The sequence below is a fragment of the Fukomys damarensis genome, unplaced genomic scaffold (assembly GCF_012274545.1).
Source record: "Fukomys damarensis isolate Sample0158 unplaced genomic scaffold, DMR_v1.0_HiC HiC_scaffold_38, whole genome shotgun sequence".
NCBI classification, from domain to species: domain Eukaryota; kingdom Metazoa; phylum Chordata; class Mammalia; order Rodentia; family Bathyergidae; genus Fukomys; species Fukomys damarensis.
In genome coordinates this window covers 52,831,262-52,841,853 of record NW_022900950.1, presented here as the reverse complement: position 1 = coordinate 52,841,853, position 10,592 = coordinate 52,831,262, and the positions used below count along the sequence as shown (strand labels likewise).

At 39.4% G+C, this 10,592-nt stretch overlaps 1 protein-coding gene across 5 annotated transcripts in view; it reads right to left on the bottom strand.

The window, feature by feature from the left end:
* Enox1 (ecto-NOX disulfide-thiol exchanger 1) overlaps positions 1–10,592 on the bottom strand; it is a 436,949-nt gene that overhangs the window by 136,354 nt on the left and 290,003 nt on the right. The window lies entirely within an intron of this gene.

Here is a 10,592-nt window from a genome sequence, read left to right as displayed (position 1 = left end):
TGTTTTTTTTTTTTTTTTTTTTTTTTTTTTTTTTAAGAATGGGTGTGGAAGCAGAAAGAGAAATGTGCTGATCAAATTATAAAAAAGGAAAGAGGATGCTTTTAGCAAATTTCAAGCAAGTAGGAAATGGTCAAATTACTCAAATAAATGGAAAGATTTTAGGCAGTTACTTTTAAAGATCTGTAGAAAACTCAGAACACTTCAGGGAACTGCAAATCCTCTTACTAATGCACATGTTCAAATATTTAGGAAAGCAACAAAACAAAAATCCATGAGATTATAACTGTAATGGTTCTTTACAACATATAGCATTTACACCACTTTTTAAATCCCACAAACGCCTTGGCTAAATTACCCCACTAACTTAATAAATCAATACATATCGGCAGAACCAAAATGAAAAGTAGAAGTCTATCTTCCTTTTCAGATACTTCTTGCCTGTTTCTCCTTAAAGTATTAAGATTCTAGCAAATTTATCCAAAGAAAATGTTATTCATATATTATGCATCTTTTTCTGATGCCTTTTTTGTATGTGTATGAGTGCTAATATTATACACACTGTTTTGTGCCTTGCTTTTTCACTTACCATATCTTGGAAATTATTCATGTGTATGTTATTAATAATACTGAAATGAACATCCTTAAACATGCATCTTTTGAAATCAGTATGTAATTTTATTTTATGAAAAGTTCTTAGTGGACAGGGTAGATAAAGAGGAGTACCTGAATTTTAAATTTTGAGAGTACTGCCAAATTGTACTAGAATTCTCCTTCCTCCAAACGGGGTAATCAGACCTAATTTTTGTTATACTTGATAAATGAGAGAAGGCAAGAATTATATGATAACCAATGTCTATATTTGAATTTCCATTATAATAACAGAAACAAGTCAAGGCTTATCAAAGCTGTTCTTCTCTCAGTAGCAAACACATTGCTAAGAAGAATAATCCAGCAGGAAGGGGAAAGACCTGGTTTCTGGGGATCACTTTTTCCTTGTTACTCTCAAAATAATGACAGCCCCCAATTTTCCCTGTGTCTCCACTAACTATGGTATTGGTGCTATAAAAATCACCCAATGATAATAGGTTATTTTTACTTACTTAACCCTTATGGGGCCAGGCACTATGCTTAAAGGTTTAAAACAGTAGTGTTCAAGTGTGTTTCCTGAACTAGTATCATCAGTACCAGTAGAATTGCAAATACTCAAACCCTAGACCTACAGAATCAGAAACAGGGAGTTAGGGGCTGGGGGTGGGGTGGACCTGATATTCTGCACTTTCACAAGCTCTCCAAGTGGTTCTGATGCTAAATTTGAAAACCTGATTTAATACAGTCTTATTTAATTTTCTCTAAAACCCACCGAGTTAGACGCTATTGTTATACCTATTCCATTGGAGAAAAATGTTGAGATTTATGGAGAAAATTACTCATCCAAGGTCACATATTTAGCAAGTGAAGTTGGGAATGGAAATTATATCTGCTCAACTTCAAATTATGTATTCATACCCACATGGGCCAAAGTCTTACGAGCACTGTGAAAGGTTATATGCCAGACACTGTATTGGTTACAGGGATAAAAAGAACCCAAGATGTGGCAGTACTTCAGTTAATCAAAGCCTGGGGAGGAGACAGCCACATTCTTGATTGAATCACCATATAAGAACAGCTGTAAGGGAGTTCCAGGAGATGTGGCAAAAGCCATTAGAGACCTTGAGCTGAAACTTGTGGATAAGCAAAATTTTCTAATGCAAATGCAAAGAAACCAGACATTTGAGGCTGTAATGGGGCAGGAAGCTACTTTTAACTCTTTTCAAAGGTTTTCTGGTAATCTGAAACACAGCGCAAAAGAATAGAAGTGATTGGAAAAAGAGTCCCTATTTCTTTTGAGTCTACCCGGCTAGCACAGACTGCTCTCAGTGTGCATCCTCAGCAACCTCCCCATCATCTGAAATCCATTCTGTCCTTTTGTTGAAATAATCCTTGTTGAGTAGTAAAGCCTCAGATGGACAGACTGAAAGAGGTGGGGCTGAGGGGTTGCTAGTAGGCATCCAGAGCTGTTTGGGAGCTGTATGTGAGGGTGAAGGCAGAGTGAACCTGGTGTAGACAAGTCTTGGTTCCACCCTAAATGGCTTTGTGACCTATAGACAGCCTTTGTCTGTCCCTGCAAGCCAAAGAGGGCTGCATGAGGGCTATCTTGAATCTCTTCTCCAGCCTCTGGAGCCTCTGGAACGGGGGAAGGCAAACTTTCTGCAAAGAAATAGTCATTACTTTTGGCTGTGCAAATCCTACTACTTCTCTACCCTGCTGTGGAAGGTGTCTGTATACCTCAGCAGTTTGTCTCCTTCTGCAGGAAACCACTAATTTTGTGGCTCCTCTCTCTCCCTGGCCAATTTTCTCCCACTGGAACACCAACACTGTGACCCACTCCTTTTTCAGATGCACAGATGTCAGAACACAGCATCTCTGCCAAAGAGTAACTTTGTTACCCCTCACTTTTTTCCCATTTGAATGCCTTGAATGAAGAAAATGTTTGTATAGATTCTGTTTCCTCATCTTCCTCCCATTCCATCAACACACACATACTTCCCCTTACACTTGGCTGTGGCTTCCTTTCCAGCCTCTAGAACAGGGCTCATATTGAGGATCTAGGCTTTTCCTCATTAGCTCTTCAAAGTTCCATCTTCCTGAGTTTTTGTCTTCATGAGCTACCATGCACTATGCTAAATCTTGAATTCTAGCCTTCTAGAATTCTTTGTCATTCCAGAGTATAAGGCTTAATTTCTCTCTTACATTTTGGTAACAGGAAAAAAATATTTTTCTAATGTTAACATTCTTATTTGCTGTATTTTTGCTGAAAAATGAAAAGAAAGGACACTAAATGAGGCTGTGACAGGCTTCTAGTGCCCTCTACTATCAGCTTTGTATTGAAAAATAGAACATTCTGTGCTCATCTTACTTTGGAACTTTTGTTAAAAATTATTTTCTCTGGACATTTATTCCCTGAGAACAGAGACTCAGTTTTAATAGAAATTATGTTCCCTGCATTTAATACACTTGCAAATATAGCTATCAGCATGAATTTGAGGAGAGACAGGAAACCTGTTGAGTTGCTAAAGCAGTTATGGGGATTTGTTCTTTCCAAGGATGCACTACAGCAATGACTTCTACAGACATGGGAAAACATTTTAACACTTCATAAAATTCTTTTTCCACAGCAGGGGATACAGGAACTAGATTTCCCTTGGTGGAAATAAAAAATGTTTAGCTGAGATTTTCCTGAGGAGTAAATGATTTCAGTGAGAGCTTTTTAGGGCGAAGAAATGTGGACAATGACACCGATATGCTTAACAGGGGGACCAAAGCACACGCAGAGGTCAGAAAACCTCACATTTCACTCTGGCACTTAGCACTCGACCTGACACTTAACAGGGACTCTGATAAACATTTGCAGAATGAATTTAATCATTCATTCAAAGAGCTGAGGCTTTTATAGTTTCAGCCAAGAAGATAGATGGGATGTGACGGAGGAGGATGTCAGTGTGCCAGCAGTACAGTCATCTCTGATGATAACTGACCAGGCTTCAGCATCTGCAGATGTCAGGTACACATTCTCAGGGCAAAACTGAGGCTTCCGATTCACAATGCAACCAGCAGAGGTAACCACCACTGCATGGCATAGGTAGGACATGTGCCCAGAGGTCTGATTGTTCACTCTGTGATCAACTAAGGAGATTTTGAAATCATGACTGGGCGGACCACTGGCAATCATGTTGCATTTAGTTATACAGGGATGTAAAAGGGTATAAGTTATTGATATGATAAGGACTAGCATTTTTTTTTTTTTTGGTGTGTGTGTACTGGGGATCAAACTCAGGCTCTTGTGCTTGTGACGCAGGTGGCGGAATTGCTGAGCCAAATCCCTGGCCCTAAGGACTAGCATTTTTAAAGTAGTTTAGGGGATTATCTGTTCAAACTTTTTTTCTTTTTGTTTTACCACAGAGTTGAGGAAATAGAGACTCAAGGAGCTTGAAAAACTTTTCTAAAGCTAATTAAAGTTTGAGCTTGGATCAGAGCCAAGATCTCTTCAGAAATCAAAAATGCCTCCACAATTTGCTCTTTTCAAGACCTAAGATGAGGTTGATGATATTTCCTATCATGAATGTATATAGCAAAGTTATATAATTCTAACATTTCCAATCTCCAGTTTAAAATAAGATTAATAGCAGTATCACAACCCTACTACTGTAGCATTTACAACTAAAGTATATTTTGTGCTCCATTTTAATTTTTTTTTCTCATTGAATTTATTGGTACATTTTAGGTACACAGTACAGTTACATTCATCACTGGGATCTTGTACCTCTACATGACAGGTCTTGGTTCTCATTTTTCCCTTTGTCCTGCCCCTGCTTCACCCCCTCCGCCCCTTTGTGCTCCATTTTAAATAGAATGACACATCAGAGTTAAATCACTTGAGATGATTTATGCCAAAAAAGCAACATTAAGAATATTTTCTGTGGTCATTTGGTTCCAGTTCAATTTCCAGAACCACCTTCATTTCCATCTACGATTGCTCAAAAACCAGTGTTGGTAATGCGATCTTTCATATGCTTATAGAAATCATGCCAAGCTCAGAAGTGGTTCAATGAGGAGGAAAGAAACCAGTATATGGCTTGTGTCAGTAGCCTAAAGTCTTGCTAGAAGAAAATAAACCAAGAAATCTGATACATAAAAATAATTAGAAATTACAGAAGTAAGTACTCAATTAGACAGTATTAACAAGTGCTGCATAAGGTAGGAGAATGGGAGATGGTTCTGAGTGCTAACAGAGGGGACAGGTTCCATGGAGAAAGAATGACAGTAGTGAGCTTCCATGCTGCCCTTGGGAGGAGGAGATGCATTTCAGACGAATGATGTGTAGAGGTGGGGAAGAGGGGAGTTCTACAAGCAAATGCTTCAAATTCTAACCAGGTAGCAACATTTACATTCAGTGTGATGCCACTACCTAAAAACAGCTCTACCTAAAAACTACGAACCTATAATTATACAATCTTCTTCCAGTAACTGTCACTTCATTTAAAAAAGAAACAGACATTGTGTGACAAAGAAAACTATACAGGTAGCCAGGAGTCTTGGTTTTAATGTTCCCATAAACTTCTAAATGACCAAGAAGTCTCATGGCTGATCCTTGAGCCTGTTTCCTTTTTTGGAAAATGATGACTGGCCCATCAAGTCCCTGTGGTGCCTTCTAGCTCTCATATTCTACAATTTCTACTTTTCATTCATGCTCATTGCATTTATGGTGCACAGTCTTAAAGCAACGTTAATAGATACTTTTCCACTGCCATCTGGTTTCCCTTTTGCTTTTCCTCCATTTTGTTCCCTTCTCTCTCTTCTCTTTCATCAGGAAACTTGTTGAGAAAGAACCAAAGTGGGAATATCATGGAGTATTAAAATTTTTATTAGGTGTATTTGTGTCATAACAAGGCATGTGAAACTGATCATCTTGGTATGCATGTTAATAACGGAACACAGTGGTGCATGCTTCCTGAACTTATAAACAGCTCCTGACTGAGCTCTGAAATGACAAGTTCTGCTCACAACTGAAAAACTGGAAGTGCGCAGGCCTTTGGGGAGTTCCTAAATTTTTAAAAAGCAAAGATCAAAACCCAAAAATCTCTGAGTAGGAGAACCTGGGGAAATTTCTGCCAAATGGACAGATCATGAAATGACATAAAAGTGAGGCAAGGATGATATAAGATAAGAGAACATGAGAAAGAGAGGATTCACCTGTACTGTGACTTTTTTCCTTTCTTTTCTATCTAATAAGTGAGATGTATCCAGCTGGTCAGGAGGGAAGAGCAATCTCCAGGTGCCAAATCAGGACGATGATGTCCTCATTTAACATCTTTGATGAAAGCAAGGCCATGGTCACAAGTAAAAGTTTATCGTAAATAGAATCCTGCATACACCAAGCTTCTGGTTGTGTCAGGCTACACAAGTTTAGAAAAAAACAATGTTTACTTGATTATATCTAAGATCTGCACCTGGTGAAAACCAGAGATATGAAAGAGGTTTAAACCTATGTAAATGCTGGCAGAATTGAACGTCATTAAAGGTGGTTCGGTAACTGCTGGATTTTAATGTAGAATTTGACATAAATAACAACTTTTTCTTATTCTTAACAGTTCTTGGGGTTTCTTTTTTCTAAAAAATTTTTGTTAAAAGTGCTAAAATTCAGGAAGAGCATCTTCGCTTTCATTCTCTTGGATCAGCAGTAGTGAGCCTTTTAGAGGCAGAGTGCCAAAAACTGCAACCCAAAACCAACTTTATTTATCACAAAGAGCCAACACTGCAATTAAACCTGAATACTGAGGTTTCAGTTTAGAAAAAGTAACTATATCAACATCTTGTTTTAAAAGAAACACACAATAACATGTGTGCCATAAGTTTGCTACCACTGTCCTTGACGGCTGGAGAGCAATCTGGGCTAATCCTTTGAGCTTTTGCTTTTCAAGTTCACCAAAGACAAACTTAACAAACAAAGCAAGGAGACAGGTGCATCTTTCCAGCTTCATGGGCTGAAACCTAAAGTTTCTCTTGTCCTGTTCAACCAATGGGCTATTTTCAGCAAAATCTATAAAGGAACTCACATGCTCTGAGCTTTAAAATGTAGTTGAACTTGCCCAGAGGTTGTTAAATAATTTCTTCCCTCAGGACACCAGGCCTGTTCCACTTGCTAAATGCACCTGTTTGCAAAATTTCAGGACAATTTCCCAGCACTCTTGGCTGTTTATTACATGGGGTACTGTGAAGGACAGCAATGGGGTTAGGACCCCATTACATGTGGGCAGGACCACTCGAGACTACATAAGGTTTCTCATCATCTAGAAGGAAAAAATTTTAAATGCCATTTCCTCAATATTCAGGCCAAATAATCCCAATCTCATTCTAAGTGAGAAAGCTAAATGTGATTCCTGTGGGGTCTGCTAGGAATGCTGATGTAGATAAATGGAGTCTAATTGGCTCTGATTTGCTTAATTCCAACTAATGCACGCGATACTGCTGAAACATTTTCCAGAATCAAATTATGGGGGATGTGGGGGTGCTCCCAAATGTAATGAGTACATGGCAAATGTGAAGGTCACTGAAAGGTTACAATTAGGAATCTTCCAACATGAATTTCTTTGTCAACTCTTACCCCAACTCCTCTAATATCTCCTAGCCTGTTACCATGGGTCTAGCAAAGAACAGACATTTCCAAAAGCACAACAAGTGAACTTTTTCTTTGATTTGACTTGTGACACAGGCAAGTTGAAACTGTATTACTCCAAATGGTGCTAATACCCCAAAACACACTGCTCAGGGAGGTCATCAGGAATGTCTGAATTCACTTTTTGAGGCTTCCTGCATGCCTCCCTTCCAGGTTACTCACTACTCATTTGTACACTCATTCCCCAACCATACTCACTAAATATTAGTTGCAATTTCTATGTCTCAGGTAATAGATTTCATCAACTAAAAAAAGTACACATCCCTTCCTGTTAAAATAATTGTGATCAGTAAAACTATAAAATCATCACATGTCTGGGTAAATGTTATAAAGGAACTTAATAAGATTAAATAATGAATAATCGACAAAAAGAAGTTGGACAAGAAAGATCTCTCTGAAGGAGTCTTTCAACCAAGATCTACAGGATGGAAAAGATTCAGATACACGGAGTAGGAGGAAAAGCATCCCAAGCAAAGTGAACAGGATCTGGGATGGCTCAGAGGTTGGAGGTAGCTTTGATAAGCTCAGGAGGAAGGAAGGCCAATGGAGATACTGAACAGTGAATCGAGGGAAAATGGGTGCTGACAAGGCCGCCTAGAGAGCTTTATGAATGAGGCAGGGTGAAAAGTATTCTATGTGCAATAGGAAGCTGCCAAAGGTATTTAGGCAGAAAAACATGATTAGACTTATATTAGATGATGCATGGAAAACAGAGTGGACCAGAATCAAGGTGGAGAGGGAGGCACTGTGAGTGGCTGTGATGCAAAATGTTTCCCAGGAGCCATTCTCCTCTCCTTCTTGACTGTGAGGTCTCCAGTTCTATTTTGAAGAGCAAGGGCCACAGCAACAGTCTAGGAAAAGCTAGCAGCACCATAGACACCTCAGCTTGTGTACCTGTGAACCACTGGAGAAGAGTGGTTGATCAAGGAGGCCCTTTTTGAGGTAGAAATAACAGGTATGGGGCTTGGTGGTCTGAGACAGAGGGTATAAAAACTACTTAAAATATTTTGTCTTATAATTTATAAAAATGGGATGAAAAACAGGTTTGAAGAATAAAAGCAAATTTGATTTTCATTATGTTAAAGTTGAGGTCCCTAAAAGGCAACGATGACAATGATTGCCACTCCTGTGGTTTCTGTGAGGTGGGTTCCTGGTCTTCCTCTGGCCCTTCACTGATTCCTTCTCAGAATAGCACATCTGTTCTGATCTGTTCCTTGCAGGGATCTAGGTAGAGGCTCTGGGGACTCAGCTTGTGTCTTCAGTGCTGCTTGGGGCTGGATGCTCATCCTGAGGCTCATCCTCAGTAAGCCTGATATCACTGCACACACCTTAACCCCATTTTCCAGTGGGATTTATTGGTACTTAAAAGCTGATATCTGGGTTCCTCTATGCTACACTTTCTTGTATCTTGGTTGTTTCAAATATGGGCTGATTTATATCCATTTAATGACAGATAGCATGTCACATACTTTCTTCCACATAATAGGAATCCATTTTAATTTGTGTTTCTTTCATCAGTTATCACAAATAAAAAAAAAAAAAAAAAAAAAAAAAAAGCTCCTCTGTTCTAACCTATGGCTGCCTTCCTATCTTCACTGTGACAGCCAAGGGTTGAGTCTTCCCTGACAGACAGGACTGTAAACCGCGTGAGAATGAGAACTTTAAAACTGGTTCAAGCAAAAGATAAATATACAGTAAACATTCTACTTCTTAAGCATGCAGTGTCCTGCCATAACTTTGTATGAATGGTATGACTGCAACTGTTTTGCCTTGCCCTCTTACTATTTCTGTCCTTCTAAACTATCCTTACATTTCCTCTGGCCACTAAACCATTATTTCTTTAAATAACCCCTCTTTAACAGATGATGTTAATATTAGTTTTCTTTATTCTCTCCCTAATAAATTTTAATTTTAGAATTTCTGAACTTACAAGTTGGATAAAGACCCATTCCTCAAGCTAGTTAATCTAGGGAGGGTGTTCTGACATCTATCTGTATGAGATAAAGGAGTTCTATTTTTTTTTCCTTTTTTTTTTTTTTTAAAGACAGATTGGTCTCATGCTGAATATTCGGACATTATCAGAGTTTACGGCTGGAAATTTATTAGACGCTATTCTAGGCTTCTGCAAAACCTGTCCTGACAACAAAGTTATATTTGATACTTTTATATTTAAGATACTGATCTTCCATGCCCCTCTAATATCCCATCCTCATGGATATATTATTCCTTGAGTTCACAATGATGAAAGAGGTGATAGGCATTTTGGCATATTATATTCCTGCAAATAATACTTATGCTTAAAATAAATATGTAAACTGCAACTGTCTCTATAGCATGTGGGGTCCCTACAGCTGGTACAGAGTACAGAGTGGCATTGTAACAGTATCATTCAGTGGCATTTACAAAGTGGGCGAACACTGGCAGCTGTGACACATTATGCTGCTCTGATGTTCAGGACAGACACAGACAAGCATGCCCATAGGGAAAGCTGAAGCCCTTTCTTTGAATAGAGCCCTGGGTAATTACCTTGACTATTGTTTTATGAGATAGCTCCATTTATACCCCTTCATCAGTTTAGGATCTAGACATGTAAAACTCGCTGAAATTAAAGTAATTTGCTCTCCAAATCAAGAAAGGATGAAAATCTCTATTCTTGGGCCGGGGATTTAGCTCAGTGGTTCGGTGGCCTGCCTTGCAAGTGCAAGGACCCGAGTTCAATCCCCGGTACCCGCTCCCTAAAAAAAGAAAATCTCTATTCTTGGGCCGGGGATTTAGCTCAGTGGTTCGGTGGCCTGCCTTGCAAGTGCAAGGACCCGAGTTCAATCCCCGGTACCCGCTCCCTAAAAAAAGAAAATCTCTATTCTTGAGTTACTCATGTGGACAGCCAAAGCTCACCTCCAATAAAGAATCCTGAGGAGCTGTTTTTCTGACTGACAGTACCTTCTTCCTATACAGAGTCCCAAGGAAAACATGTCCAGGGTCTGCTCTCTACTGTCAGCTCTAGGAGGATATGCGAGTATGTGGACAACCTGCAGGTGGAGGGTGGCCAGCCCGCAGGTGTGGTGTGACCTGTGGAGGGTCCGCAAAGCTCAGGTGCATCGGCTGCCCTGCCCTGTGGGCTGGCATGGTATTCTGAGGAAAAGCTACAGAAACATTGCTCACCTTGAGAAGTAAGCTTTCGGGGCAGGGTCCGTGTTCCTCCAGGGTGCCACAGAACATGAAATAGGTTATGAGGTTTGCCATTCAATATGGAATAAAATGGGCGATTATTGAACTACTTACCCCCAAATGAAAATATAAAATGAATTCAAAAGAAAAG